This window comes from Aegilops tauschii, chromosome 4 (genome assembly GCF_002575655.3).
Source record: "Aegilops tauschii subsp. strangulata cultivar AL8/78 chromosome 4, Aet v6.0, whole genome shotgun sequence".
Lineage (NCBI taxonomy): Eukaryota > Viridiplantae > Streptophyta > Magnoliopsida > Poales > Poaceae > Aegilops > Aegilops tauschii.
Window position 1 is genome coordinate 440,516,280 of NC_053038.3, and position 6,216 is coordinate 440,522,495.

Here is a 6,216-nt window from a genome sequence, read left to right on the forward strand (position 1 = left end):
GGCTGACCTCTTATAGTACTAGATGGAAAGTGCGGCTCGCCGCACCCGGGGGTGCGGTCATATCCAACCTGGTAATAAAGCTATCAGATCAAATGTGTAAGAACAACATCAGGATTCAACAATCCAATGGGCAACAACTCGGAGCAGCCCAACCATATGTCTGACAATTTTATTAGCTATTAAGCAACCAAACATTGTATCCGTAACTGCAATGAAGGTGGTACAAAAAGAGATAAGAGGTAGAGTGACGACAAACAGATACAAAAGGAAACACTGAGACCACTGATCAAGCATTAGGATTTCTCAAAGACACATGAGGAAGGCAACACCTATTAATAGTAACCCGGTAGGAACTGCCTTGGTGCATGATGACTGTCTTCAGGCAATGATCCAGCGTCTGTTGTTTCTCAACGAAGCATTAGTCTGGTACAAAGAATCAAAATCCATTACAAACTTAAATACGGTTCAGTAGAAAAACAAATTTAGTACAAAGAGCATATGGTCAAGTACAATGCTGATGGATATTTCACTCACACAAAAGGTGACATACATATATATTTTTTTACAAAGGGAGATTGCCTAACCCATACTAAAATAGCTATGTGCATGACTTGGGGAAATATGCAAGAGAAGGTAAGTATTAGCAACGGTATGAAGCGAGCGCATCGACTATCCATCCATAAACATATGCAAAAGGATCACACGACAAACCGATACATCTTATAGACTATTACATTCGTTCACTCTGTTCTATCAGTAATCTTCAGTCAAGGAGAATATGCACAATCAAGCTATACTGAAATGCCGCCTATTTGACCTCTGTGTCGCCTCAAGCTTCTGCATAAAGAACACACTCAGATTTTCCCAGCAGATAATCATACAAATACTCAAGTAAATTGCATTTGTTAGAAAGGACATTCCTGGTAGAAAAAAACCCATCAACACCTCTGGTATTAAAAGAAATTCAGGTCCATTGAAGGTACTAACTACCGCAGTCAAGAAAATAATAGATTTGCAATTAAAATGCGACTATATATACACAATCACACATAAGCTTAAAGTACCATGTTACCGAACCACAAAAGGCATATATTCCATGTTATCACCTAAACAATCTGGTACCATAGCAAACAATCTAATAATTACTTGCAGCAGAAAAAACTATGTGATGCATTATTTACAAACCAATATTTTTGTATAGGGTCATAGAGATATTTCAGCATCCAAACCAATAAGACTGAAATAATCTAAGAGTAATATCAGCAACAATTACTGAACTTGTCGTCAGTCAAAAGTAACAATATGTTCAGGTAAAAGGCCTAAGCATTAAGTAAATTTAAAACCCCAAGCTATATGAATAATACCCAAGATTCTGTTGCATAGTCAGTCAATCACACTACACAAATATTAATATTAACTAACAAGAGAGAGGTAGCACAACATTCTTTTCGGGAGTATTTCCAGTCCTAGTGGAATACTACCAATTTAAACTATCACAGGACATGCATAATATCATGTATATCGTATTATCAAGCCATAGTCCTATTGCAGAAAGTTATAGACCAAAAACATGTGCACTTTTATAAGATCACACAAATGCACAATCCAATCACCCATCAAGCATAATACGAATTTGAGTTAATTCATTTAAATGCAAAATCAGGATAAACCAAATCAAGCAGACCAACAACATACTTGTATAAGTACTTACATAGATCCATCCCGACTACCATGCCAATGACTCAGTACTCGACTTTTAGACCTCTATATTTAACAAAAGAATAAAAACCTCTTTTGCAAAGAGCAAGGACAGGGGTTGATACCAAATTCGTCTCCCGATCGATAGTGGAAAAGAGCAGCATACCAAATAAAGCAAGGAAGGGAACAAAAACACTCCTTTTGCAGGGACCAAGGACACGCCTAGAATCTATATCTATCCATCCCCTTGACTGTAAGAAAGCAATAGCGGGATACACTATCAACCAAGACAGAGCACATGAAATATATTCTCTAGGAACGACCGAGTAAACAGACGAACATAAGAGAGCTCACCTTGTACAAACGCGAACGGCAGTCGTGGGAACAACAACCGCAAGGACCTGTAAATCAGTAGAAGACAACATCACAAGAATGCATCTTAGTAAATAAAAGAGAAATTCCAAAGCAGAAACACCAAGCTTTCTATGATATTTGTCACTCCAGGCATCAAATTTTAATGTAAAAGATATAAAGGTCCAATGTCCAATAACAACTCACCTTTTTCTTCAGAATTCTTTGATACACACTATAAGTTGCCGACCAAAATCTTTGAGCATGCACATCTGGCATAAACAATTATGCCTTGTTCTAATCGACCTGCATGATGATACCAGTCAAATCTAAGATCACACATGACAAGAACGATGGCTTGCAGACTATCACCAATATGATACTCCCTCCATAAACTAATATAAGAGGGTCTAGATTACTACTTTAGTGATCTAAATGCTCTTATATTAGTTTACAGAGGGAGTACCTTCTATAACATCACAGTAGGTTACTAAATGCAAGTACAAAATGCAACACACACTGGACCAATAAGTTGTTGGCTCAGTATGTCAGTATTTAGTGCTGGAGGTAGCTGATTGGTTTTATTGTTTGTCCATCAACCACCTTTAACCAGAAAGTACAGACCCAAAAGTATTGCACTGAAACTGGAGGAACCAAAGACAAAACTCAACACGAATAGTAAAACATGTTGTCGCCCGACTTGGTCATGCCGTATATATGCTCAACTTGCATATTGTTTGCGTAGATAAAAATAACAGTGAGGAAAGGGTAAAAAACCAGAGGAGGGTTCTATTTATTTAAGCTACTAAATACGGCAAGAAGATAATTGGATGACAATATAACTATATTACACATTTTTAGAGACAGCAAGATCTCAGCAGTATAAAGAGAATGTCAAAAGAATTGCCAAGTATTGTGCATTCATGACAGAAAATAAAGCCTGTGCGTATACGATTAGACCAAGTACTCAACCTGGAGTAATCAAACTTTCTCCCAGTTATTCTCTGTTTGCATGTGTACATAACAGTTGTTAAAAGACAGATTGAAGTGGGGGCATGCAGAATAGATTATCGGCCGGTATACTTTTGAGCACACCAAATAAGCATCACATTGCATATAATTTCCCAGAGTTCAAATAAAGTTAAGATAAGACATGAAAAGTCACGTGTGTATTTCCTGTATTAAATTTTATTCGCATCCACGGCACCATGGAAACCTCAAGCGATTGTATTTGCTTCATCACATTCATATTAAAGCAGAAAATAGCGTAGATTAGGAGATTCATCTCACCATAATGCCGATATGTTTAATTATGATCAAAATCTATGTTAAAAGTCTATCATCTTCAACTAAAAACTTGACTAACCACGTAAATAATTTGTCAAACATCTAGAGTGCATTGCCCCAAGAAAAAAGGAGGTAGTCGAGGATGGGTCCAAGATTCGACCTGGGTAGATAAAAGGTAAGCATGCATAACTTGTTGTGGTCAGGACAGAGAAGCACGGAGCTGGAGCGTCGATCTCCTCCTCGTTGAAGTCTTTGACGGTGAGATCCTACATTGACCACTTGTAAGGAGAGTGCATATCGTGTGTTTCTTCAGTGCAGACTATACATAGAAAAATGATAGCAGCATGCTGATTGATGCATACAACCTCATAAAAATGATATAACTGATGTAAGTATGTTTTAGTGCCAACTGGAACAAACATAAAAATTCCAATAACAAATATGTAGGTTTGGAGTGAATATAACTTATTTTGTTCATGCCTAATATAATTATGACACAACTCTGTTTGTTCCCCACAAAAAAACAAAGAGGAAAGCAATCACATTAATAATTTGATAGGAAAAGGATGAAAAAAACTCACTTCTAGTATTCATAGTTAGAGTTGTAGGTAACCAACGTATGGAAGTACTCTTATATATTTGAACATCGTCAGTCAATCGGGAGCTCTGTTGGCATACATCATGGGAACTGTGTAATTATGAAACCTATGCAACTAATGTACCCCATGTCGCTAACTGTACGACCATGGCCAAACGTTCTTTTTAAATCTGACTATCTGAACTACCAGCAATACAATATACACTATAGGTTCCATGGCCTATGAGCTGGCTGTTCAGCAAACAGATTCCCAAGAGGCAGCCCTGCTATAGGGATTAGCTGAATCCGGTGCAGCTGGAGGCAATGCAGATCATCTCAACTCATTTGCCTCCTCTCCCTATAGAACATAATTAATAAAGTGCAGAGCAGAGCTCATCTTAAAAATAGAATAACATCAATGCTCGTAGATACACATAACTGACCTTTCCTGATAAAACTTTAGGCTGAAGCCGCTTCGGTCATTCAGTGGTGAATTGAACAGCTAGATATAGAGAGTCTACTGTAGTTACTCCAGTTGGCAACGTCACCCATGACAGCGCCAACCCGATCAGCTTGAAATTGCCGTCAATACACCCCCGCTGCATCAAGCATCAACCATGGTGAGAAAAAAAATCCTTAGTTCAACTGAAAATAGATGCCTAGATTACTATGCGGTCAAAACCTGAAATCTGTGATGAATCAACAACGCCAAAATAGACCATTGATGCCATAATATATACAGATCCACACCTAAGATGGAGATCCTTCAACAAACAACATGAACACATAATGCCAAAATAAACATATCACTGAAGAAACAAGCATGAACACACATGATGCCAAAACAGTAGAAGCCAGATAGGATGTAATCCCAAAATAGTAGAAGCCGAAAAAGACAAGCACATGTGCAACGAAGCAACGAGGTCGACCAATCCTCGAGAGCAACAACCTATTCACTGCAGGCAGAAGAGCACTACCAACCAGCAATCACGAGAACAAACCCTAATGCATCTCTGTGAAACAGGGCAAAATAGACCTAGTTAAGCATCAGATCTTGGCAGAGTTAAATAGAGGGCCAAGCAAGGGACCAGAAAAAAATACCTCCTTCGGCAGCACGCCGGCGGCCAAGACGACGTCAATCTCATGACACCACAGATGGTTCGACACTTTCATCCGAATGTGCAGCCCATGCTCTCTCTGCAAAGGCCAAGAGGTGATTTAGGCAGGAGGAAATGCATCACAAGAACAAGCTCGGAGAGGGAAAGAAGAATGGGGGAGGAGAGGGCATGGGGATGAGTTACTTCCTCATCTTGGCTTCTTCTCCTGTTGTGCAGCCCTCGCCGCTCGATAGTCGAGCCGGCGGCATCTGCCTCCGTTGCTATGTCTTCGTATACAGACGGCGTGCAGGGGAGGGGGCGGGGCTCGAGATGGCTGGGCCTCGTCCTCCTCACTCTACATCGAGTCAAGTTGCTGCGTGCGTGAGGCAGGCAAGGAGAGAATGGAAGAAGAAGAAATCCAAGAGGAGAGGAGAAGGGGGCTGACCTTGATGGCGTCGGAGGAGCCTTGATGGCGACGGAGCCACGGGGAGGGTCGCCGGTGCTGGAGGAGACGCGGAGGCCGAAACCCTAGACACGGGGGAGCGATGCCCTGGCACTCCTCCCGGGGATGGCGATGGCGACGGTGAGCAGTGGCAGTGGCGAGGCCGGCAACGAAAGAGGAACGGAGGTCCTGGCTCAGACAACGGGGAGAAGGAGACGGCGCCGTCGGCAAGTGGGGTTGAGAGTGCGAGAGGGCGGCGGCTAGGGTTCCTGCGAGGGAGGAATGGGAGCAGGGAGCAGGCCGTCACTCTCCCTCACCAGCAGCCAAGTCATGTTGACCTAAGATGTGAAAAGACCAAAATGCCCATGGGGGGCACCGAAATAACAGGCGGTGGCACACCAGAGGACCGCACTAGCAGTGTCGAGCCTCGATCCAACGACCCATATCGTTTCGTTTGAGATCCAACGGCCCAGATCGTTTCATCTACAGATCCGACGGACAGGATCGTTTTGGAAACGCTATCCGACGGTCCAGAATCCAAACGCACGGGGAGGCTTCATTTTGGTCCAGACTCTAACAATGGTATGATTCTTGGATGTGTCCACGCCGCCGCGGCGTAGGTTAATCCGCCCGCCAAGGCCAAGCACAGGCCAAGTAGGCGACTGGGTGTCATGTCTGCACGCCCGCCCAATTAACTAGCATACTGCACTAGGAACCTAGGATGGGGCCGACACGTTCTCCAGGTATGCTGCCAATGACTGCAC

The 6,216-nt window shown here is 42.2% G+C and overlaps 1 long non-coding RNA gene across 2 annotated transcripts; it reads right to left on the bottom strand.

Annotated features, from left to right (window-relative positions):
• Window positions 1–141: 141 nt before the first annotated feature.
• Window positions 142–5,767, bottom strand: LOC109731590 (uncharacterized). Of its 2 annotated transcripts, XR_002225149.4 has the most exons (10): window positions 5,456–5,761; window positions 5,215–5,365; window positions 5,015–5,110; window positions 4,596–4,926; window positions 4,357–4,512; window positions 3,497–3,602; window positions 2,257–2,355; window positions 2,053–2,099; window positions 735–837; window positions 142–423 (listed from the first exon to the last, which is right to left on the bottom strand). It is a non-coding gene; the product is annotated as an uncharacterized lncRNA (long non-coding RNA). The 2 variants fall into 2 exon arrangements; XR_002225148.4 differs by lacking the exon at window positions 142–423 and having other exon boundaries at window positions 500–837; window positions 5,456–5,767.
• Window positions 5,768–6,216: the final 449 nt, after the last annotated feature.